Source organism: Schistocerca gregaria, chromosome 8 (assembly GCF_023897955.1).
Source record: "Schistocerca gregaria isolate iqSchGreg1 chromosome 8, iqSchGreg1.2, whole genome shotgun sequence".
NCBI classification, from domain to species: domain Eukaryota; kingdom Metazoa; phylum Arthropoda; class Insecta; order Orthoptera; family Acrididae; genus Schistocerca; species Schistocerca gregaria.
The window spans coordinates 105,831,591-105,857,662 of record NC_064927.1 but is presented as its reverse complement, the minus strand read 5'-3'; the positions used below and the strand labels follow the sequence as shown (position 1 = coordinate 105,857,662).

At 41.1% G+C, this 26,072-nt stretch overlaps 1 long non-coding RNA gene across 1 annotated transcript in view; it reads left to right on the top strand.

Annotated features, from left to right (window-relative positions):
• LOC126284512 (uncharacterized) overlaps positions 1 to 22,679 on the top strand; it is a 36,826-nt gene extending 14,147 nt beyond the window's left edge. The window contains exon 2 of the long non-coding RNA XR_007551489.1: positions 18,230 to 22,679. This is a non-coding gene — a long non-coding RNA (uncharacterized LOC126284512). The remainder of the gene's footprint in view (positions 1 to 18,229) is intronic.
• Positions 22,680 to 26,072: the final 3,393 nt, after the last annotated feature.

Below are 26,072 nucleotides of genomic sequence, written 5' to 3'. Positions count from 1 at the left end.
CCACCCTCCTTTTAGTTCTGGGACTCTGCTCACAGTGATCCATATTTTGCTGGACTGCCCCACCTTTTCATTCCTTTGCACCAAAAGTGACCCCCCACCCCATCTTCTTCTTTGTCTCGGGTGTTACTGGACAACCCTTGCATGGTTATGTCTGTTCTTGGTTTTCTGTAGAAGTAGTTTCTACTAACCGGTAGAAGTCCTTGGACTTTCGTCTGGACTTCAAGTCCCTCGTGTAGCATAGGCATTGGTTACCAGTATGGAGACGTTGATGTTGCCTCCATTCCAGCCAGGTTCTCCCCTCGTTTTTCGTACATTTTGTCTGGTCTGTTAAGCTGTTTTGTTTCCTCCTTTTCTTGTGTTTTCTTCCCCTAGTTCTGTCCCTGTTGTTTTGTGATACTGACATTGTTTGAGTGTTGGTGGGACAGATAGGTGGTGGTGTTTCAATGGCACCCCCCCATTCTCCCCGTTCCTTTCCACTTTCCTCCTGTTCTTTCCTTTTTCTGCTGCCCTGATGTCCCTTTTCCCCTCTTTGTTTGCACAATATCCCTTCCTCGTGTCTGGACTGTGCTATTAGTGTAGTTCTTCCCTTTATTCCGGCCATCCTAGATCATGGAACCAATGGCTTGACTGTTTGGTCCCCTTCCCCAGATGAATCAACCAGCCAACCTACCAAATTTCTTTGTTCTTGTAGTGTGTTAACATTGGTTTCAGTTGGTTTTCGCTTCTCAGTGTCAGCTTGCTTACTCAGATTTTATCTTGTTTCCCCATACTAATCAGTTTTATCCTTTCTGTGATTTTCCCACATGTTTCGTGTAGTTTTGTGATTATTTTTGGTGTATTTCTACATTACTTATATATTTTTGCTCATTTTTATGCTCCACCGTGTATCCTTACTGCTTCCATCTGTGTCAATATAGAAAACTTTCCTTATCCCTTGCCAGAACCCAGGCTCATATACTGTCCCTACATTGTTGCTTGGTTCATGGAATCCCCCCCCCCCCCCCCCCCAAACGGCCTCCAATCAAATTACCTATTGCTGGCTGCAACTCGTCCTACAATTACCACGATCTGTTAAGATTCCACCAGTCCTTAACCCTCACCAACATAGTCCTGCAAAGCTATGTCAATCAGCTCAAACCTCCTTGCAATACCTCTTCTCCATCAGTAAAGTTCTCTTGCTATGAAACCATAAATTCCTGAATCCCATATCACATGTCGAAACTCTTGCCTTCAAGGAACTACAGTGGCATGCACACCACCGCCTTAAAATCCTCTCCACCCCCTTCACTTCCTACTCCCGCCTTGGACTACCACTATCCAACACCTGTACAACTACCTCCAAACCTCCCCTACATCCTCTCATAGCTGACAAACCTTTCCTTGGAGACCTATTACATTTACCCTACCTTCAGAATCTCTGTCACACTGTCATACAGAATCCAGAATCTAAACAGACCTGAAACAGACCTGTAAAGATCTTAGCTCCACAGAAATATCAGTCCTTTCCAAAGGACTCGCCTTTTGCTGCCACCTTCTCCCAGTCCTTGCAGTGAAAACACTTCTTTGCCTCCAATTGTACCTACCAGACTCAACCAAAGACCAATGTTGAACCCTTCATGACTCGTTTCACTCGTCCATCCAACTGTGATGTTCCCGCACTGTTCCCAAACCACCCTGTTAACTTTCCAGAATTTATTAACCTAGATTCTTGCATCCCCACCATTTCCCAAATCCCTCAATATGCAAGCTAACCTTACCTCTGCAGAAAGAAATGCAACCCACCACCTAAAAAATGATCTCAACCTTACAATCCTCATTGCTGACAAAGGCTCTACAACTATTGTTTTGAACCACAAGGATTACCTGGCAGAAGGATACTGCAAGCTGCCAGATTCCTCCACCTACAAACACTGCCACAGTGAGCCCATTCCAGATATCAAGCAGTATCTCCAGTCTCTCCTCAAATTCTTAGGCCCACCTCAGAGCCTCTCCTTGGAGTCCATCTCTCTCCTCACCCCTACTACTTCCCACAGTCCTACTTTCTACACACTTATTACAGCCCATTAACCCAACCACCCAGGACACTCCATTGCAGCCTGTTACTGTGCTCCCCCTGCGAGAATCTCTGCTCTTGTAGACCAATGCCTTTAGCCTATTACCCATAACATACCGTCCTGATAAAAGGTACCAAACATTTTCTCCAACGACTCTCCACAGTTCCTGTTTCTTCACCACTTGGTGCTCTGCTCATCACTACTGATGTCACCTCCCTTTACACCATTTCTCTAAATTGCTTCAAGCAAATGCAGGGTTGGTTCCTTTGAAAGGGCATGGCCAACTTCATTCCCCATCCTTCCGTAATCCGATGAGACCGATGCCCTCGCTGTCTGGTCTCCTCCCCCAAACAACCTAACCCTCCCTTTACACCGACATCCATGATGCCCGTGACCTTGCTCCTATTGAACACAACCTTTCCCAACACCCAACAGATTCCAAACCTAGAACCTCCTTCCTAGTCACCATGACCAATCATATACCCACTCACAATAACCTCTTCTCTGAAGGCATCTCCTACAAACGAATCCAGGGTATGTTACGGACACCCGCGTGGCACTGTCCTGTGCCAACCTATTCATGGGCATCTAAAGGACTGGTTTCTAACCACCTAGAATCCCAAACCCCTCATCTGGTTCAGAGTCATTGATGACATCATGATCTGAATCGGGAATGAAGGCATCCTATCCACGTTTTCCTAAACTGCAGAACCTTCTCTTCTGTTTTCTTCATCCGATCCTCCTCAACCCAATGAGCCACCTTTCTTGATGTTGACCTGCACCTCAGAGATGTCTACATCAGTACCTCCGTTTTGACAGCTGCCTCTCATCCCATGTGAAGTAGTCCCTTCCATACGACCTAGTCACCTGTGACAGTTCCATCTGTAATGACAAGCACTTGCTCTCAAAATATGCCAAGGTCCTTCCTCCCAACCTTGTACAAGAATAGATCTCCCGTGCCTTGTCCCTCCTGTCATCCACCATCTCCAAAGCTCCACTGTCCAGCCTTAGAGGAGCATTCCCCTTGTTACTCAGTACCACACAGGACTGCAGCAGTTCAATCATATTCTCCACCAAGGTTTTGACTATCTCTCGTCATGACCTGAAATGAAGTATGTTGTACTCACTATCCTTCTCACCTCTCCCACAGTGGTATTAAAGTGCCCATCAAACCTACACAAAATACTTGTCCATCCCTACAGAAACATCACAAACATCACCTATCCTATCAAAGGCAGGACTACCTATGAAACCAGTCATATAGCTAAGCTGCCACCATTGTGCTTCATTGTATGTGCATGTGACAATCAACAAACTGGCCCCCAACAATCTGTGGCCAAGAAAACACTGACCCAACCAGTTGCTGAGCATGCTGCCCAACACAGTGTTCTCCATTCCAATGACTGCTTCACACCCTGTGCCATCTGGACCCCACCCATCAACACAAGTTTTTCTGAATTGCGCAAGTGGGACCTCTCCCTACAATATATTCTACGTTCCTGTAACTCTCCAGGGCTCAACCTTAGTCAGTCATTGTCCCTTTCCCTGTTACCTTACCAGCAGTACTCAGCCCTCTGTTCCACCAATGCATCCAAAGTCTTTTCACTTCTCTCCTTTTTCCGCTCCCCTCCCCTCCCCTCACCCTCCCCCATTCCCCCCCTCCCCCCCCCCTCCACCACCCCTTCCACCCACCTGCACTCCATAAAATCTTCAGACTACAGTTAGCTGCCCTACCTTCTTCCCACCTCATTTGTGTATGCTCCCACAGACAGGACTTTACTGCCCCCACCCCACCCTGCTACTCATCCCCCTCCTCACCCCAACCGCCTCCTCACTCCCACCACCCAGTTTGCTTCTCCCATCATGTGCTGCTGCTCACAGTTTGACCTTGGCAGCTAAAGACAGTGTGCATGTGCGCATGTGCATGTGTGTGTGTGTGTGTGTTGTCTAATCCGATGAAGGCTTGCTTGGCCAAAAAGCTGTGTTTGGCAGTCATTTTGTCTTGCCTATCTACGACTCAGAATTTCTGCCATATGGTGAGTAGCAACTATCCTATTCATTATATTGTCAAAATTTTATTATTATTATTATTATTATTATTATTATTATTATTATTCAGCTGTTTGTTAAAATTAGCTGTTCTTTGTTTATGGTGACATTTTACCACAATTTTGACATGTTCTTACGGAGAAAAAGAATGATATCCATTTGGATTTTGGTTGTGTTAATTGGTTCATTTTAGTTTGGTAATGCCCAGTACTATATTAGTTGGATCCTGTACCAAACAGCAGAAGGTTCTGTTAAAGGATTACAACTTTTTTGATGAATCTGGCTTGTAGGTAATTCCGGTTGCCGTGTAGAATTTTGTGGACTACGTATGCTGCACCATCATGTGCAGACTTCTCTGAAGTGTCTTCTCTGCTGCAAGAAGCTGCTAAAGCTTTCCAACTAAAGACTTACACCAAGTTATCAAATGATGACTGAAAACACATTTTCTCTTTCAACCATCCATTTATAGATGTTTATTGCATAATTACATTTACAGTTCAGTCCATTAACATGGCGTTAATACATTCTGTCTTTATGAGAACTCAAACGAGGGCTAATGTAATCTTAACACCAAAGCTTTCTTACACTACAATCAAGAAACATCATTTTTTTTCTCCTAAGAGATTCCATAATACCATTTAATCTGTGCATTCCTTCTGGGTCCATGGACTGCATACCAGTTACCCAGCAAGTAGTAAGCATTCTCCTGCCTTCTGGGCACTGCGGCTACATATTTCCTCATATGCCCACTCTGTAGGAACCGATATGGTATGCACAGTAGGTCTTTTGATATTTTACTCTGTAGTTTAATTAACCATTGTGAACATGTTTAGCTGATGTGACAGTTCTTCAAATAGTGGAACGGGACTTGATCGACAACGTCCTGTTACACTAAATCCTGTACCTGAATCAAATGATTCGGATTATACACGAGACTAATAAACCGCCAATAATGATATTACCTCCCACATACCAATCCCCTCTCAGATATCCCAGTGGGGGACTAATGGGGAATCTTTCGCCATTGGAGAAATCATAATTATATTTTCTCAGTTATGCGTCATGTCTTTTGAATACACATAATGTGTCTTTAATATAATGGTTTCCATTTTCTTCTGTACACTCGTGCTGTTGATGATTTGATTCTTCTGCCTTTTAGGGGCAAGGGAAGGAGGTTGCCCTGAAGGTGTCACACCCAGCACCTTCCTTGACAAGGCCTTTGGCAGAATGAGGGTGACTCCTTATATCAGGAATCTTTAGCTGGTGTTGCTGATGTTTTGTATTTAAAATTTAAGTAGTGACTGCATCCACGCCTTGGGTTCAGGATGTTTCCATTACTAGTCAAACACTATTACTAGAGACGATTGGTCAAACATCAGTGTGATACAATGGTGTATTTACACATATTGCAACAGACCCTAGAGGTGTCAAGAATCAATAGCATGTGGTATCGCCTGTGTGCTGTGTTCATCCTGGGTCATGTGGTCACATGACATTTCCGGCTAACACTGTTAAGCACCCGACTGTGGCAATCTGACAGCCACTCTTCAGTACTGTATGAAGCTACACATCACACAGTACTCAATGTCTTGGAATTGACCCAGTTACATTTCACTGTCTTTCTTGGAGTAATTCTTTGGATGTTCTATATTTGGACAACTTCCATCGTTTCAAACTGGTTTCTGAGTCGCGTGTTATTGGCAGTCCCGAATCAACACATAGTTTTCGCAACCACCTGTGCCGGTCACACACTGGTAGCCACACTGCAGTGAACTTTCCTGTTTATGGTTGTGCCCCCCACCTCCAGTGATTCATTTGTTGAAAGCTGTGCCACTGCTCTTTCCAGTAGTATGTAGTCAGATATTGTGTTGACCTATTCCTGGGTATGTCATGCATGGGAGGCAACAAAGGTGTAATGAATTATTGATATAATTTAACCAATAACCAATCTTAATGTGGTGTTTAAGGCTGTGTGTGCTGGCAAGAACAATACTAAATGTGGAATGTATATATTGCTTAAAGTAATTGAGTACTAAGGAGTTCTGGTTCTCTGGAATTGGTTTCCTCTGTTAGCTCTAGTTAGCTTTCAAAGAATGTGATTTCTTGAATTACCGGTAACACTGGTGCTGTACACATTGCTAAAAATGGAAAGTGCTGCCAATTTTTGATGTGTTAATGACACTGCAGAAGTGATGGTTAATTGGAAGTTTAGTTTTAAAGCATGTGCACCTGAAGTGTTCACATGAGTGTATTAACAGTTACTAGTGTCAAATAATGATCAGCTGGATTTCCAAGGACAGGGAAGATAGATACTAGAACATTGTTGTAAACAGTAGCTAACATTTTCTGTTTATGTAGAGAAGTTGAGGGATTTTAATCAGTTTAGAGGATAAAAATAACAAATTGCATTATTGTATTTTACCAAAACAATTGATTATATTTATGTAGAGTCAATGCAACTTCTCGGTCTGTCTCTGATGTAGTGGCAGTTAAATCGCTTACAGGAAACATGTTCCTGGAAAATATTTAATAACCTAACATTTAGGTGATTCAGTTACATTTATACATACACATTACTTCTGTGCCCTATGTACTGGTATCATAACAAAATTGCAAAAAGTCCTGTATTGACAATTCTTCATTAAGGGCCTACAGCTAAGTAATCTTCTTTGTCTAAAAAAACTACCACCACAATGGAAAAGTGTGGAGACTGCTGCAGAGTTGTGAGAAATATTAGACACTTTGAAGACTTTCTACTGTTTCCTTTTACATTGGGTTTTGTGAAGCAGCAGCTCTAATAGAGATGTTGGTAGACTGTAGTGCTGTTGTAGTTACACCTAGTGCTTTATGATTACAGAGGAAATGCAGGAAATTGTAAAATTCTGGTCTGACCAGGCGGTTGCACAAGCAGAATTAGAACAGTTGAGAGCAGCAGTTGACACCAATAATATCAGAAATGGGGTAGATGACCAGACCATTGTCAAATACTACCATTTAAGGTTAAATAGATCCAGCAAACCTGCTAGCTTTAGGCTTGATACCTCCAACAGAGTAACTCTCCTGGAGACTGGAGACAAAAATGTGTGGACAACCCAATAAGTTTAGGAAGACTCTGACAATACAAGTCAGAAAAGAGCAAGTCAAAATTAGTAGTCAAAGGGTTTACAAGACCAAAAGAACATCCTTAAGCTAGGAAGTAGTCTTCATAGCTCAATATCGAAACTGATTAACTTCCGGTGTAGAAATGTGGGAGTTTCAGATACAGTGTTAATATTGAGGAATAAAGGCGACTACTCACCAAACAGTAGAAGCATTGATCGACTGGTGCACACAGAAAAGAAAGAAATTTTGGCAGCTTTTGGAGTAATCGTTTTTTGAGCTAGAGTAAAAATACGCAAAGTAAAGAGTGCACACACCTGCATTTGCACACACAGTAACACATAATAGGTTTATTTACACTACATGTTTAATACTTGTGTTATACGTAACTTTTTATGCTGCAGGTTCTTCTGTGGTGCTAAGTTACATATAATAAGAGTAATATTCTTCATAGCAAGAAAGTAGTCTTGAATTCTGATAAACATACATATGTCTCCATTAAATCACATCATGCTATGTCCATGTAGTGTTCTTCGCTGCTGTCTTCCACACTGATGTTCATAAGTTAATAGATACAGTTGACATTAGTGAGCTCTGAGTTGTGGCTGCTTACAAGAATTTACTAGCGAATCAGTCTCAGTGAGGTCCTGTGGGTTCTGCATTCTTTGGTCACATGTCTCTGTGGTGCCACCCCTCCGAAAATGGCAAGCTGAGGAAAGCAGATTTCGCATTTGGCATTCTGCTGGTAAGATGTTCAAAATAATCTCTCACAACTAGGTATGAGAATTCGATGGAGATACTGTCCGTACTGCAACAGAAATGTTTTCATAAGACAAAGCTGCATAATAATTCTAGACATAATTGCAATAACCAAGGGAGAAACTTAAGATGTGGCTCAGACAATATCAAGAATAACTCATCATACATCTTGATTTTTCCATGAAAACACAATTAGATTGCTAATAAGGAAAATGAAATCACATCCATATAGGACACTGAAAAATGTAAAAGTATTATACAGATTTGCTGTGCATAATAGAGCATCATCTCGAAGTCAGAGACAAATCCACGTACACTGCCAGTTACAGTAATGTGACTACATGTCAGAAGACAGAATAACCACCTTTTGCAGTGTGGACCACTGCGAGACGTACAGGAAGAGTGTCGGTGAGATTCTGGAAGGCACCGCCAGGGATGTGGAGCCGTGCCCACTCCAGTGCTGTGGCCAGTTGCACTAGGTTTCCCAGTTGAGGATCCGTGGTACGAACAGCCCAGTCGAGATTGTCCCACAGATTCTCGAGTCGGTTTACATTCGGGAAATTTGGTGGCCAGGCAAGTATCGTACACTCATCTCGGTGCTCTTCGAACTGTGCACATTCACTGGAAGCTGTGTGACACATTGCATTGTCATGCTGGTAAAGGGCATCATGCCGAAGAAAAAATAACTGCATTGAGGGGTGGACATAGTCCCCAAGGATCCACTGTGCCTTTCCAAATGTCACAAAAACTTTCCCTAGGCCATAATGCTGTTGCAGGGTGTCTGCTTTGATGTTGCATGCTGTATGTGCCAACGGCTGTCTGTCCAATGAACCACAAAATGTGATTCATCTGAAATGGCTGCCTGTCACCTGTCAGTTGGTGTCCAGTTGCAGTATTAGCATGCAAATTCTGGCCTTCGTCGCTAATGAAACAGCCATCAGCAGGGGTGCATAAACCGAGTGCTTGCTGCTAATGTGCGTGTGCAGAAACATTCGCCAAACGGTCGATAAGAAGATACTGTTGGTAGCCCCTTGGTTCATTTAGGTGGGCAGTTGCTTAACAGTTGAAGGTCTATTCTTCCATATACCTCTCCACAGCAATTTTCCACCCCTGCATTTGTGGTCCATGATGCACCAGTTTTGGATAGCACCATTTTGCTTTGTGTGTTTTTGATTAACTATGGTGGCATATGAAATGTTCCCAATTACAGCCATTTCAGAAGTGCTTCCATCCTCTGTTTGAAAGCTATTGATCATGCCCTTGGAGACATAAGATAACTTATTCCCATTCCACATTATGACAATACCTGCATTTTTTCTGCATCACCCCGATACACTTTATATACGCTCCACTGCTAGTGCTGCCATCTGTGAGTGGATATTGCTTGTTGATGTCAAACATACAGTGGTCACATTAATGTGACTGGACCTTCTGGATGGGTATTAGTTAATACCACACTACTGTAGGACTAATATGAAGAAAGGAGAGTGACTATGTACACAAAATGCTGTATCAACTCGTAATGTCCCAGGTCATAGAATTCAGTGAATTCTGTATGAACAGTTCTTTAGTGCTGTATTTGCATAATAGAATTGGAAGCTTAAAAGTTAGCAATTCGGTCACTCTGTAGGCACTGACAGCATCTTAAACTTCATTAAACTGTTAGAAGAGGTAAGACTTACAAAAAATAACTGGGAAGTTAAGCTATGTGGAGATTTCATCTCGAATGGTTATGTCGAGGGCACTTGGAGTTGATGTCCAACTTGTATTTGACCCCCACAGTAACATTCCCAACAGGAACAGAAGTACATATTGCATCAGTGATTGACAATTTGCTTCTAAATTGACTGAATTTAATAAATTTATTTGAACCAATAATAAATGGTTTTGTCTGAGTGTGATTGTCAAAAGTTTTCTTTTTTTCCTGTTAGATGTATGCAATTCAGCGCTTTGTTCTTAACTATGTAAGTTCAGTGCTTGCACACATGTGGGCATTCACAAACAAATGTCTATACACATGTAAATTCAACTTTATTCTTGCATTCATCAGTATGTGAAGGCTAATTCGGGAACAGCTGTAGAGTTTTTGATCCAGTTTCCACTAATAGATACATTGATTCACAAATTAGGTTTCTGTACGCATTTATAAATATTTTGAAAAAAAAATTGTTTGAATTGCGATGAATGAAAAGTTGTGAAAATCATGCCACTACCACCTAGAAAGCAGCTGCCACAACTGATAGAGAGCAGCGCCTCAACAGTGCCTTGAGGCAGCAGAAAGTGTGACAAAATTTGCATCTAATTTCAGGATGTCCATCATTATTAAGTAGGAGGACAGAACAGTAGCCAAAAGGAATATTAAATTTTTCAACACTCTTGTCAGTTGTAGTTTCGTTATCAGTTATTGGCAACTGGCTTCGATGATATACTTCATCATCATCATCAGGCTCTCTAAATACGTGGTAGCCGAGCTTTCGTAAAAGACATCAGCTACAAAATCCCATGCGAAAAGAACTGATATATGCATCAACTCCTGTAGTAAGTAACCACACATGGTGAGACAGCAAACTGCTGACCGAATATGATATCTGAGGAAGGATATATCTATGGTGTCACATAACCACCTGGACAAGTTGGACCTATGACCACAGCACTGTGAGCTGCAAATTATACACCACATATTGTCAAACTTGTGTCCTCAGCTTGACTGTACACAGCATTGTGATTATATACAAACGACCTCCAAGGTGAGGCAGGGGCCATTCCTGGCCTATGAAGCATGTACTAAAGTGAGGGACTGAATATGCAAGGGTCCAGCCCTGTTTATACCACAGTTTTGTCTCCTTAAGCCCATAATCAGCAGCAGGTGTTAATTTTTGTATTGTTTTCCTAACTTTGTATCCTGTGGATGGTAACAACATTATACTCGCCACATAATCAGTCATTGGAAGATCATTTTACTGTGGGAATTCTAGTTCTTGTGTCTCTGCCATGAAAAAATATCATTCATAAAATTTCCTGTTTCCTGAGGATCATTCATTGACTTGCCCTGTCTTTTATCTTTAAGTTGTTGTATGTCTGTTTCTTTTAGCATTTCTTGTGTTACTACCTTCCAGACACCTTTACTTTTACAGTGGAGTCTCAATTAACTGGCCCTAAGTTATATGAATGTGCAACTATCTGGATTTTCAGCCATGAGCAAATATCGTTGTAGTCTAGTCACACTGACATTTCGCTCTGGCACTACCAGTGAGCACCCCGCGCCATCTGTCTAAGGCATTTCATTATTGTTTCAGTTACACAGCATGTTTCATTGTCTTCTCATTAATATTAGTGCTGCGAAGTTGTTGAACTGGTCACTAAATGAAATTCCACTAATTAAAAACTGAATGACTTTATTTGACGCATTTTGGGAAATACCCTTCATTGGGTAGTTTGGAAATCAAAATAAAAATTACAGAAAATGTACAGAGAGCAACATGACAAGCGTACAAGCATTGCAAAGCTTTGTCATATGGAGAGCTGACACACACACACACACACACACACACACACACCTACCTTGATCATCTACGTATTTAAATCCATAAAGACATGCTGTAACTGATCCAGTCATCATGGCAGACTAATTTCAAAATTACATCATGCTTTCTAGGTAGAAAATTTACACCTTGAAAGGGTGGTGAAGCATGCATTGGTGGTGCCACATAGCGGTGAAACAGTGATACATTTTTATTTACATGAAAGTCAAGGGGCCTAATGTCTGGAGAGTGGGGTGGCCAGGGTGTTGGAGCGTTCCTTCCAATCCACAGACCCTGAAATGATTCATCCAGGAAATCACACACTATCAAAGCCCAGTGGGGGGTGGGGGTTCTCTGTCTTGCTGGAAAATGATACCTTTTTGATATTCTTCTAACTGTGGGGCTTTGGTAGTGCTTAGTTAAAGAACTACTATGTCTCATTTTTGCTTAAAGGTCTGTTACCTAGTTCATGTATCATCTAAAATTGTATCTATAACAATATTAAGTGAACTGTCAATCACTGTTGTGGTTGTGAATGTCTCCTGTATATAATTTCTAAATGATCATCTTCCTTAGGTTAACTTTGTTGCACTGTTATCTTGTGTCTTGCTCAAGTGTAATTCATAGGATATGCCTGATGCATATATCTGTGATCTGTTTCCAAAGTTGAAGTTGTAGGATACACCATGAAATTTCGTTCTCAATATTTTGGAACTCACTTAGTTGCACCATAAATGTCAGGCCTATAGAGGTCTACCAGAATAGTAAAGCCAGTAAGATCAACAGGTTGTGTGTGTGTGTGTGTGTGTGTGTGTGTGTGTGTGAGAGAGAGAGAGAGAGAGAGAGGTTTTGTACAATTATGAGACTAAATAAGTGTCGATAACATGGCAGCTTCAATGTGAAATTCTTTAAAATAGTCTGCGTCTGCTCACATGCCAGCAGTTTGTACAACATGAAAATTTTATGTTTTCATATTTAAATAATACTGAAACTGTGTTTTGTTTATTATTTGTGTTGCTGAAAAATGTGTAACACAAAACCAAATCCAACAAAGTCCAACTGCATTGTCATTTAAATGCGGCGTGTTTGCTGTTTTCCTCTGCTCATGTTCAGACAGCATGGCGTGGGGGTGGGGGAAATGTGCCAGTGAAGCTGAGTGCTGTGGTACTTGTGCCAGGGCATGGTCTGCAGGCTGTATTCTTGCGCACACACACACAATATCTACATCAATGTTGTTCCTTCAAAATACTACCCATAACACACTATACACTAATGCTAGTACTTTTTTTCAAGACCTGAAATGCTTCTATGACGTGATCTTTGTGGTGGCTTTTAGCTGACTCTGTGAAACTACTTCGTTCTCACCTGTGCTTGTAAAATGATAGTTTTCATTTCTGAGAATGGAAAAAAAGTTCCATAGAGTGAATATGGAGGCTGGGGCATCATTACGAAATTATTTTTGGCCAAAATTTGTGAACAAGTAATGCAGTGAATTGTTTAACACAAATTTAGACTTTTCCTTTTTCAGATTGCTTCACATAAAGGGCATTGAACTGGTAACTAGAACTCTGTATTGAACTTTCAACCATGGCCAGGAACTCACTGTGTGCTATGCTGTTAATACTGAAGAACACAGTCAGCATAAGCATCACATTTGACAACAGTTGTTAAGCTTTTTTTATCTTGTCCATGCAGAATGGTTCCACTGCAATGGTCGAGCATCATATTGAAAAATATGCCCAAACACTTTTCCTGTTAAAACACGTTTGAAAAGTTTTGCACTGGTGTGGAGTTCACATAGCAACTCCAGAGCGACTTGCGTTTGCCAATGTTGTCGTTCAAAATTCAGTAATTCTCAAGCATTGTTTGCTGTCACTTTTGTACCCAAAACAACTGAAAAAAATTTTATGCAGTGGGCCAGCTGACATGCCAATGTCTACATCTCTGAATGTTATTTGACAATTGTTGATAATAGTTTCTATCAAATTTTCCATAGTTTCATCGGTTGATGGTGCGTTGGGCATATGAAGAACACTTGGCATTTTCAGTGTCTTGATGGCCTGCTACGAAAAGCTCATACCATTTGTAAACCCTTGTTTTACAAATAGCAGATTCAGCGAAAGCAGTACCTTTCCAGCATGTTTGCCAACATAACAATGTATAAATGTTATGAATCAGAATAAAATGATACACAAAATTACAAATTTCCTGCTATCTTTTGAACACACCTTGCGTAATACCAATTTTGTTTGATTTGTATGTTGGTGCTAATGCAGAACAAGACTTGTAATTTTGCCAGCTGTAAGATTTTTTTCACTTCTCCGTAAAATTTATGTAAAAACATACTTCCTATCGAGTGTCAACCCAAGGGGTACTTTGACTCATCAAACGTAAGTCACTACACTTAGTCCAGTCAATGAAAGAAAATACCTTGTAGTCATAAATTTTTGCATAATGCTAGGATGGAGAGTCCTGAACAGCATACAAAAATCCTGACTGGTGGGATGTGAGGTTTGAGGTCTTTTTTAGTGGGCGGTGGGGGTGTTACAGATGTTTCTCTCAAATAACAAGAAAACTGTAGATTCTAGGGAAAATGTTTCAAAGCAGAAATTAAATTGTATTAAATTTCTTACAAAATAAGGGTCCTATTCATCTTCTCTCTAGTACTAGTAGTTTCCGAATTGCAGGGGATGGAAAAAGGGCAGACTATTAAAAATAATGTTTTAATAATATAAAGTTAATGTTTATCTGTAAATAAAGTGGATTAAAAACAAATATTAAATGTGTGTACATGTCTAAGTGCAGTAGTTCCGTGTTTAGGGATACATTGTTTTCCAGTGATCTAGGGTGAAAGGAGACAGTAGAAAGGGAGTAGAAGTGTGAGGGAAGGTAGTCGCTGGACTGTAGTCGTGCACTTCTGTCCTTCATAAGTCTGCCAACTGAGGATTGAACAGGTGATTCTCCACTCTGCCCTACTATGTCACACGAAACAAGTACAGGGTTTCTCACAAAGCTATGCTGACCCTCCACAGCACACATTATGAAGCACAGGTGACACAATGTGAAGACATGCGCAGGCAGGAGGGTCCGCAGCTAGTTGTCTCGTGGCTAGCATTGCTGCCTCTGGGTCGCAGGATCCGGGGTTCTATTCCCGGCCTGGTTGGGGATTTTTTTCTGCCTGGGGATTGGGTGTTTGTGTTGTCCTCATCCTTTCATCATCATTCATCAAAATGGCTAGATTGGACTGTATAAGGATTGGGACTTGTACAGGCACTGATGATCGCGCAGTTGAGTGCCCCACAAACCAAACATCGTCACACGCAGATGGGGGAGTGGGGAATGGTTATTTCACACAACCATGGAATGAAGATACATACTAATAATGCTAACACAAGAAATGCATGGGAGCAGAATTTGCGCAAATCTCTTAACACGCTTCTACACTGCTAAAGGGGAAATTGATTATTAGTCACCGTTTACAGCAGCTGTAGTGTTCTTCCAGTAAAGCCTACTTTGCCCACTATGTGCCATGCTCAGTTTTCAGTTTACACACACATTATACCTCCCCAGCTTTTTCTATCCGGTTGTCTCCTGTAAGTAGACAAAATAACTTCACCGAACTGATATTTATATGGTGGAGTTATTTTCCATGTATTTAATGAGTACTTTCTGCAAATGTTATATGAGCTGTTGTTCGAACTACATTCCTGTAAACAATCACGGAAAAGTGTTTAATTTGTAAGTGTGGTGATGTCAGTGACATATATAGTACTATTGGGAAAGGAACTGGATTGGCAAATACCTTGCTGCTGTCCATCATTGACAGGTTATTCTAAAGCCATGTAATTGTGTTATAGTTACTTTGTGGTGAGTTAATGCATGTTGAGAAAGATACTGCACTTCTCTAGTCCCTGTGATAGTGAGAGGTTGTATAGATCTTTCCCATTCAGGAATTGCTGGCAGTTGTAGAGTGAAGTGCACTTAGTGGAGCCACTCACCCCACATCCACAGTGTGTCTTCCAAGGTGGGTTTGAATATGCCCGAAGGAATGGGGACTAATCATTCTCAAATGTAGAACAGTAATCTGCTGTAAAGCATTGCTTGACTTACATTGAAATGTCTGAAGTTTTGTAACACCTACGTGACCTACCTCTGTCTTAGGAGGGTGCAATTTAAGCCCCTGGGTCTTGTCAAATGGTGAGAGCTGAGGCTGGGAGGTGCATTTTTTTACCCCTCATGCTCTGAAAAGTATTCCTGACAGTGATAGTGTAGATAATGAAATTGACATTATTTTATTCACTTTGGTGTGAGACACTGTCGAGTACTTATTGACAGCACGTTGCACTTGGGACAGGTTCTTCAATGTGTTCAGTGTTTTACGTAGCGGCTAACTTCACAACTGCAAGTATGTACTCATTTAAGAAACTCCACTACAGAAACATGAACTTGGTGAAGTTGTATGCACAGGAAATACTGGGGAGGTATAGCTTGTCTATAAAATGAAAAGTGAACAGTGCTCATCGAGGGGAATTAACCTTTCCTGGAATAATGCTACAGGTGCCATATAGAATGACAAAATCAATATCCCCTTTAGCAGAGTTGTACATAGACTGTGTACATATGCATTTCTTGTGCTCGTATTATTACTAACTCATATTTGCATTACATGTAGGCATAATGTTAACACATTATGTGGAAAATTAAACATCTTCCAGACTTCTCAGCACACTGCATCACCAGTGTTTTATAAGGTGCACTGTGGAAGGCTGGCATAACTTTGTGAGACATGCTGTAGTTGCTTGTTGCGAAGTGTTGGGGTGAATGAAGTGGGTAATCACTTGCTAGATTTTCAGTCGCAAACCTATGGAGGAAAATGCATGAACACAATCCAGCAACGTACCTTCCCTTGCATTTCTACTGCACACATTATCCCCCCCCCACCCACCCCACCTACTCCCCTGCCCTCCCCTCCCATTTTTCACCATATTTTGTACTTTCTCTCTGAATACAGCTCTACTACATTCAGACGTGGCACATGTTGTGTTTGGCAGGAGAGCCAACCGTGTTTTTCTAAAGGAGGCCAAAATGCACGCGTCTCAGCTCACGCAGGCTGGCGTGAGGTCTGGAACATGACAAGAGAATTAGAATTGAGAAAAACGGACATAGCTGGTGGAATACTTAACTTTAATCCATTAATGGAGAACGTCGCTCTTTACAGTACATGATTCACAATATCAATAGTACGGACACTGGCGCCTTGCTAGGTCGTAGCAAATAACGTAGCTGAAGGCTATGGTAACTATCGTCTCGGCAAATAAGAGTGTAGAAGTCAGTGAACTATCGCTAGCAAAGACGGCTGTACAATTGGGGCGATTGCTAGGAAGTCTCTCTAGACCTGCCGTGTGGCGGTACTCGGTCTGCAATCACTGATAGTGGCGACACGCGGGTCCGACGTATACTACTGGACCGCGGCCAATTTAAAGGCTACCACCTAGCAAGTGTGATGTCTGGCGGTGATGCCACAGCACAAATACTTAAATATTTATTTTCAACCCATTTCATTTCAAGACAAACATTAATTTTATACTGTTAAAACAATATTTTTAATAATTGCAATTTTTCCAATCCCTGCAACACGGTAACTATTAGTTGTAGAAAAAAAATCGCTAGTCGCTTTGTAGGAAATTTAATAGTTTAATTTTGTAGTGAGAAACATACTGTAGTCGCAACAAGCCACAGTTTTGCGAATTATGTAAGGAAAACAAAATGTCATCATCCCTCTCATCCTCCCCCTCCCCCTCCCCTGACCCCTTGCCCCACCTCAACATTTACCGCCAGAACAATCAGGAATTTAAATATGTTGTTCATGATATTCCGTTCCAGCACTGTGCAAAAATTTTGTTACTGCAAAATCCGCCCCCCCCCCCATTGTTGACAGGGCTGTTATAACTATTTGGAGGAAAATTGAAATGTTTGCCTTTACCATGTTGGACTTCATTTGTATTACATTATTTCTCTTCTGTGGTAAGTGCAAATTTTTCTGAAGTGTTACCTTTGAGCAATGTGTAAGGCTGTATCGCCACCTGGCAGTGATGAGGGGGCAGATCATTTATATAGTTACCGAATCCTGCATGTACTATGTGCGGTCTGTGTTGTTGTGATTTTTTACAATTTTGGTAGAAGCCTGTGGAGGAATTCAAAATGCAATAGGTTAAGGAAGGTGCATTTTGTTGGCAGATAACACCATTATACTGCACTGTCCTAGGTTTATGCTCTACTTGATATGTCACGTGGTCTTGAAGAGGGGATCATCTATGCTGCAGTGGTGGCATCTGAATCCTTTGAGGGAAGAGGAGGAGGGTATGGGGGCAGGAACTTGATTGTTGATGTTATTTCACCTTTCTTGTGCACATTATTCCTTGGGTGAAGATGCGATACATTTGTGGCTGTCTTTGGCTCTTTGCGGGGTCTGGTATCATTGTTAATTTGCTTTAATCCTTCTGTTCTTGAGAGTGCATTTATTTTTGTGCATGAGATCTGCTTACATTGATACTGAGATACAAACAATAAATACCACATTTCCACACGTGTGCAAATAAAATTAACAGTTACTGTCTGTCTTATTCTGTTAGCCCTCCTTCCTCATCCCCCATGCTACCCTCCCCCACTCCATGCAATACTGGCTACAAAGTTCTATTATACAAGCCCTTTTGCATTTATATCTAATGAGTGAATGAAATTTCTCAGGATTTACTCGAAAACCCGAAGGAGCTGCAGTTCTTTGGAGTTACTGTGGCTGCTGACACCAGGTATTAAAATCTGACATGAAGTGAATCGGCAAAGGTAACCAGCATTGTTTCTTCTATAATGAACAAATAAATACACATGTGGGATTATTTTCATGGCCTTACAAACTATCTGGATTTATGATTTGTTTGCACAGTCAGTGAGAAAGCATGTAAATATTTTGTCACAGTTTGCCTTCTCATTGTAAAGTGCCTACCATATGAGTGTGGTAAAATGGTGCTGCTGCCCTAGGTAACTGACTTTCCTTAAAATTATTTCTGAACTGATACCAACTACTCAACATGAAATTTTATAACTTCGCATTTGCTATATGTCTTGTGCAGATCTTGTGACTTATACTGTGAGTTGTTATGTTAAACGGTTTAATTTTGAAAGAGTTTTGATTAATGAGTATAAATTTGATTTCATCTTAGAGAAAAAGTGAAATATATACCCATTAAGACCGTGATGGAAGCTGCTAATCCCTCACTATGATTGTATGAGGGTGACAAAAAAAAGTAATGAAATGCCATTGTACCAGTGGTTTGCTCATGGGCTGTGGTCGGTGTATTCTTTCATTAAGAGAAAGAAATTTCCCAAAATGTTGTGAACTTCTTGTTGAAATTTTGGATGCTCAAACATCGTTAGATAGTAACTGCATTCTGAGTAAAGTAAAATTAAGACACAAAAGTGTGGTGTGTGTGTGTGTGTGTGTGTGTGTGTGTGTGTGTGTGTGTGTGTGTGTGCGTGTGTGTGTGTGTGCGCGTGTGTGTGCGTGCACTCCCTCCCCCTCCCCCAGACAGACACACACAATTTTGTCAATAATCATGATGTGGCCCCTGTCTTTAATTCATCCACTGCGACTGAATATATTAAAAGTATTTTAAAATTTTAAAAATGTGTGAGCTTAAGGATATCAGAAATGGATCATTTAAAAGCTGATTTTTGTTCATTGTGCAGCCTGCTACAGCTTTATGATTTATGTATTTAATTGAATGTCATATTTTTATGAATAAACTGTATTGTTGTGAAGCCAAAGGTGAATACTCCAGCTATTAACAATTTATAATACAGCTACAGACACAGTCAAAACAAAGTAACAGTAATTAATACTTACATACTTCACAGTAAGAAATCCACACCACCACCTTTGTTGGTGACATAGATGACTTGCATTCAGCAAGATGATCAATAATCATGTTGCTGCCAATTTCTCTTCATAATCTTCATCCTGCAGTTTTTCTGCATGTCAAAAATATGATACCCATGCAGATGTTCAGATGCTGTCTATTGCTTTGTGTGTAAATCTGACAACATCTGCAAATTTAAATGCATTGTTTTTTCTGCAATGTATGCTTTCACTTGAGCTCAAAACATTTTAGCTGGGTTCTAATGATAATGGCGTAGGGGTAATCTAACAGTATGGTTTCCGTGCTGCTTTATTTTGTCTATCTCATAAACTCTTTATGTAGGCTGGTTGGCATCGATAAGAACCAACAATTTTGCACCGGTATGTGATAAAGCATGAGGTATTCCATTACAGGACAACCGTTCAAAAATATCTGCTCTTATGGAGTTTGTAACTGACATTTGTCCACTGGCACTGAGTGTATTCCACATTATTCATGACAATAACCGAATGTGGAGTGATGTGCAATAAGAGTTGTTCTTTAAACCACTGTTTGAAGACACGGAATGTAATTTCAGAGTCATAATTTGCAGAATTCTTAGCCTTTCAATCCTTAAAAACCAACTTACTGTAGGGAACAAAGCCACTTTCTGATGATCCAACATGATAATTCTATAATTCTACTACTCCTGTGTACTGGAACTTCTAACCCACCATTCCCATTGCTTATATTCCAACACTCAGCCCTTGCAAGGCTTTGGTTGAGAAGTTTTATCTACATAATAAATTTGAGATGTGCCAACTTATCTCCAGCAGTGTTCTCAGAAACACAGTCCTTAGCGCTACAACATCACTGTTACATTAGTAATTTCCTTCCTTCCATCGTTCATTTTCTGATATCTGAATCCTATGTCTTTCAGTATCCTCAACGTAGTTGACTCATTTCCCTTAAAATTGTTGGCTTCTTTTGTTCATGAAACTAATTCATCTGATGTCAGATATTGTCCTTTAGCATACATTATTAATACTGTGTCTCACAAAATTGTCTAGGTCACACAGTTCTCTTTTGCGGTTTTGTTGCTGGTCTGGTGACAAAAACAGATGAGCTGCATTTTGTTATCTGGCATTGATAGGCAGTGCATGGGTCTGCTCCTGTGAACTTATTCTCTAATATAGGCCGAGAGTAAAGGAAGCGAATAGAAGCAGGAGAGGTGAAGCACTTAGGTGCTGCATGTAACTTTAAAACTTTCAATAGAGTCAAAAACACAAGTAAAAATTATAAATGCATACATAACTTTGACTAGGATGAGCACATAGATGTGAAGCTGTAGTCAATGTCTAATCCTGTGCAGTTAGGATGACTGTTCTGCATAATCTTAAAGCTAACAAATACTCGTTGCTGTCTGAACTTTAACTGAATGTAACTGATGCAGTTTTAATAGCAAGCTAGTCCACTCGGTAGTAGAAGAAATATTTCCAGGCCATCTGCTCTTGATGAAAATGGGGCCAGAACTCATGACAGCACTCGCTTTGCTCCACAGTGTTGGCCAGAGGGCGCTGTGGTTGGCGTAGTTAGTTTTCTCTCGTAGTGCCAACTTAATGAAAGTGTGCACCTACATTGTGGCATGTAACTATCTACATCACACTGCAGGCTTGCATAGACATGTTAGTCTGTTGATATCCTCTCAAAAGTCCTCAAAACAATACCACAAGCTTAATCTATCTGCTTCTGACATGAGACAACAGTGCGGCAGAAGCCTCTTGCCAGCTCGGATTCAGCGGAAAACTTTCAAAGTACTGATACGTGTGGAACACTTCTTGTTGATTGCGTGTGCAGCACCTGATATGATTGCTTACTGTCAGTCATTATGAGCACTACAATGGCAAAATAATCACTCAGCATAAGGACTGAAATAAACAGCAAGCTTCCTGTACACAGAATAAAGTCAAGCATGTCACTGATGTGTGAGAGGCTGTGTTCCACATGTTACATTAACACATGCTTCTGCACATCTGGCTTTGATCCACCTTTGTTGTTCCTCTGAACTCGAGTACTTGCTGATACAACAACTCTACCTAGTGGCCAAGGTCAAGTTCCATACTATCTATTGTGCTTTCAAATGTCCAGGCCAAGATACGAGAAGTACGTTTCACTTCTGACTGTACTAGTCCCGCAGTACAGAACATAGTAAGAGGTGGGAGGATAACACATCGTCGTCTTCGACAAAAGTCAAGTTCTGTGTTGCCCAAGCAGATATTGCAAGGGTTTGCACCACATGATTGTAGAGACAGCCAACTACAAGCTCTTGGCAAAATCAGATTGTGACTTGGGTAAACACTGTTTCAGGGTCTGAGAATTTCCTCTGAAATGGACATTTTCGGACAGCCCACGTGTTTTGTGTATACATTGCCACCCCCCAACCCCTGTGTCAGTGTGGCATTTGGTACCAACCTTCTATCGTAGAGTTCTACACTAAACATGCCTAATATCCCCACTTCTTCAGCATTCGCAAGGTAGATGTTGTGATTATGTATGATTGCTTGTTGATTGTCTGTGCCATTTCCGTTCAAGAGAAGGTTCATTGTTCTAGTTTTCCACTGTGGGGGGGGGTTTTGCTGGTTTCCGTGCAGGGTGTCACGTGTGTGTCTCCATGTCAACTTCGGATCCCTGACATGTGATGCTGTCAGCAGTGTTGTTTTTCTGCTCTGTGTATCCATGGCCAGGACATTGAATTCATTACTACTCATTTACTACTTTGGTCCTTTTGACAGTATTTGTTGTGCTAGCTGTCATACTATAATTTTGATTTCTCATCTCGCGCTCTGATACTGGCTAATCGGCACTCTAGTCATGAGCTCCTTCTTGACCACTCCTGCTTCCTGTAGTTTGGCTGTTGCTTCAGGAACTTAAGATGTTCTAGTTCATTTGTTATCTTTATTATGTCCTGGATCTGAATACTGCTGGTCTCCGTTGTGTTTTTCGTGGCTTGACCACCTTACACAGGTGATAAACAGAAAACAATAATAGCACTAGAATGACTCACATGTTAACATAACATACTTCTTGGATGAACTATATGTTATTGTATTGTATTTTAACCGGGGGCCTAGAAACAACGGAGAGGCTCCATCCCCGCCGCAGCCACAGTGGTCTAAAACCCTACGACGACTACCGCAGTCCACTTCACCCCTCCACCGCCCCTCACCAAACCCAGGGTGATTGTGTGCCGTTTGGCCACCAGTGGAACCCCCCACCCCCGCCCCCCTGGGGAACGTCTCGCACCAGACGAGTGTAACCCCTACATTTGCGTGGTAGAGTAATGGTGGAATGGTGGTGTATGCGTACATGGAGAACTTGTTTGCGCAGCAATCGTCGACATAGTGCAGCTGAGGTGGAATAAGGGGAACCAGCCCAAATTCGCCAAGGCAGATGGAAAACCGCCTAAAAACCATCCACAGACTGGCCGGCTCAACGGACCTTGACACAAGTCTGCTGGGCGAATTCGTGCCGGGGAGAAAGTGCTCTTTCCCGTCCGGAAAGCCATGCGGTGGACCGCATGGCCAACTGGGTGGGCATATATTATTGTAGTGGCAGGTAATTATGGCAATCTACTGTTTCAGCCTCTGCTGTTAACAGTATGGGTATTTTAACTTGGAACTGGTTTCAAAAATATATTTGTCAGATTTATATTTTAAAGCTAGTTTTCCTCAGAATGTGATGTTTTTAGTGTTGTTCATTTATTTAAGTCTAAAAATTTATACAGAATTTTCATGTCAGCAAGAATACAAGAAAGATGCATTTTGAAATTTTAAATTACATCACAATATAAATGTAACAATATTGTTACATTCCGCCCTGAATTTCACCATTTAAATGTTACATATTTGACTAAAACCTCAGTCCAGGAACTTTGACAATGTGGTATGTATTCCACATTCGCTATCACCTAAACTTGCAGGTGAGAGCTTTGTAAGCCAAGTACATCGGGCCCATAGACGACTGATCAGGAGAAATGAAGCCGACCTTCAGCTACAATTTTTCTCGAGCTTTCCCGTGGTTCTACAAATGAATTTTATTCTACTGCAAGGTTACTTCTCACAATTACAAGTAGAATAAATAAATGTATTCAATGAAAAGTAATGCTTATTTCTCACGAGTTCACATTTGAATGCAGGCTCTATTGCAGTAGAAGCTTTTTGATAAATTGTTGGATTTATGCAGTCACTTAGTTACCCACTTGTCAGTCTCAATGCCATGTGTGTACATTCTGTTCTGCAGCTCATTTGATAGGGATTATGGGGGCAAAAATCTCTCCACAAGCAAGTACAACACTAGAAAGATTTCAAATTCTTCTCGACTTCTTTGAATATAATCGTTTAGGTTACTGACAAATATTAAATCACATATTGCATGAACACAACTACAAATAAACACTGGTAACTGTCAGAACCAGTTTGATTTTGAGTTCAAAGTCCTGCAGAAAATTTGACTACCGCTATCTAAATAGTTTTTCTAACTTTGCTCTTTTGCTGTCATTAATCGCTAACTATCATGGTTATAGTGACTTTACTTGATTCATACATATCAGGCTTTGTATTTCTCTTACAAATAAGACTGTACAAACAGGGCTCATATGTCTGTAAAGATTTCAGTAACATTGCTAAAGTCCAAGTTCATTTACACAAGTGTCTCCTTACACCTCAAACAACCATACTAGTAGATGCTTTTTTTGTGCTAAGTAGCCATCTAAATATGCTACTGAACGCATTTCAGAAGAAAAGTTTTTCTGATAGGAAGGAAGATACTCTTCAGTATCGTTGTTACTCCCTTCTCCAACCACATACGACAGGTTTGTATGTTTCCAGAGCTTTCCAACACTTGAAGTCATCATCTTCCTTTTCCAACTCACAGTTGTTCAGTAATAGCATCAGATCAGTGTCATTCTCACAGTTTGAAGGATCCAAAGCTTTCATAAGTGGGTTAATAGATCTTGGAACAAGCATCTTAGTGTTCTTGCTGTTCTGTTTAGGTTTCAGGTTGTAGCCACCTATCTGACAGCACACTGGAAATAAATTCTCTACAGCATCTTGATTGCACTTACAGTCAGTAAAAAGTTAATGCTAACAGTTTGTTACTCTACAAAAAACTGAACGATAGTGTTACCATTCTGAATCCTGTGATGAATGATGCTGTTGTGATTTCACCTATGATTTTCTCAATTATACAGGGTGATTCAAAAATGCATGTAAATATTTTAAGGGTGTATTTGTGAGGTAACTATAAGACAAAAATGTTCTATACAATTTTTGCTATACTTGGCTTATTACAGAGTTATGAACAAAACATGATAATACATTCAATACAACGTAAAGTATTTACTTCCCAGAGTTCACAGTTTAATTACAGTGCATTTGGACTAAAAACGCAAACTGGTAAATAAACGTGACGTAACAAACTGAAACAATTCCTCGCGAATACTGTATTACTTTAGTTCCTGTTGATTGAACTAAATCAATGCAAAATAACTAAGGAAAATACGTGAAGAATTTACAGACTGTACTGTACTGTATTTGCACAAATCTTAATGCAATGCATGTTCAAAATGCTGTCCCTGAACTTGCAGACAGACCCGTGCTTGTCGCCGCAATGATCTCTGCACATTACACAGTCCGTTCAACTCTCCACGAATAATTTCACAACCACCTTCAATTCTTTGTTGTAGCACTTCTCTGTTCGGTACTGCAGAAGAATACACCAATGTCTTTAGTCGGCCCCATAAATAAAAGTCTAAAGGGTTCAGGTCAGGTGATCTGGCTGCCCAAGCAATTGGTCCTCCGCAACCTATCCATCGATGTGGATACGCATCATTGAGGTACGCCCTTACGTTGCGGCTGTAATGGGCAGGAGCACCATCGTGCATAAACCACAAGGTGGCTCGTGTTGCAAGAGGTACATCCTGTAACAATCCAGGCATTTCCCCCTCCAAAAATTCGCGGTAAGCGTGCCCAGTCAGCCTTGGAGGTAGAACATGAGGTCTGAGTAAGTCATTCCCCACAATACCACACCAAATGTTTATGGAGAATTGATGTTGATATCCACGCACAATTCTCGCGCCAGGATTCTCGACAGCCCACTGGTGCATATTATGCGAATTGATTACACCTGCACGAGTAAACATGGCCTCATCTGTGAATAATATCCGCCGAATGAACATTGGATCATTCAAATGACGCTCTTGTAACCACTGGCAGAATTGCTGACGGCGAGGATAGTCTGCAGGTGTCAATTCGTGCACTTTGTGCAGGTGAAATGGATGCAACTGTTGTCTCCGAAGCAGCCGCCATACAGTAGATTGTGGAAGTCATACAGCTGCACTAATTTGTCTCGTACTGATGGCTGGATCTTGGTCTACCAGGTCCAAAACATGTTCCTCGACGTTCACTGCATGCTCAAGTGGTCGACCTGAATGTGGCCCAGGACGAATGCCATACTCCTGCATACGTCTGTCCACAGATACAAACGTCTGATGACTTGGTAACCGTCGTCTTGGAAACAGCTCACTGTACCTCCGTCTTGCTGCAAGTGCGTTTCCATCTGCTGCACCATACACAAGGTGCATATCAGCATACTCACTGTTTGAGTACATCATGTGCACGAAACCTGTAGCCTTCCGA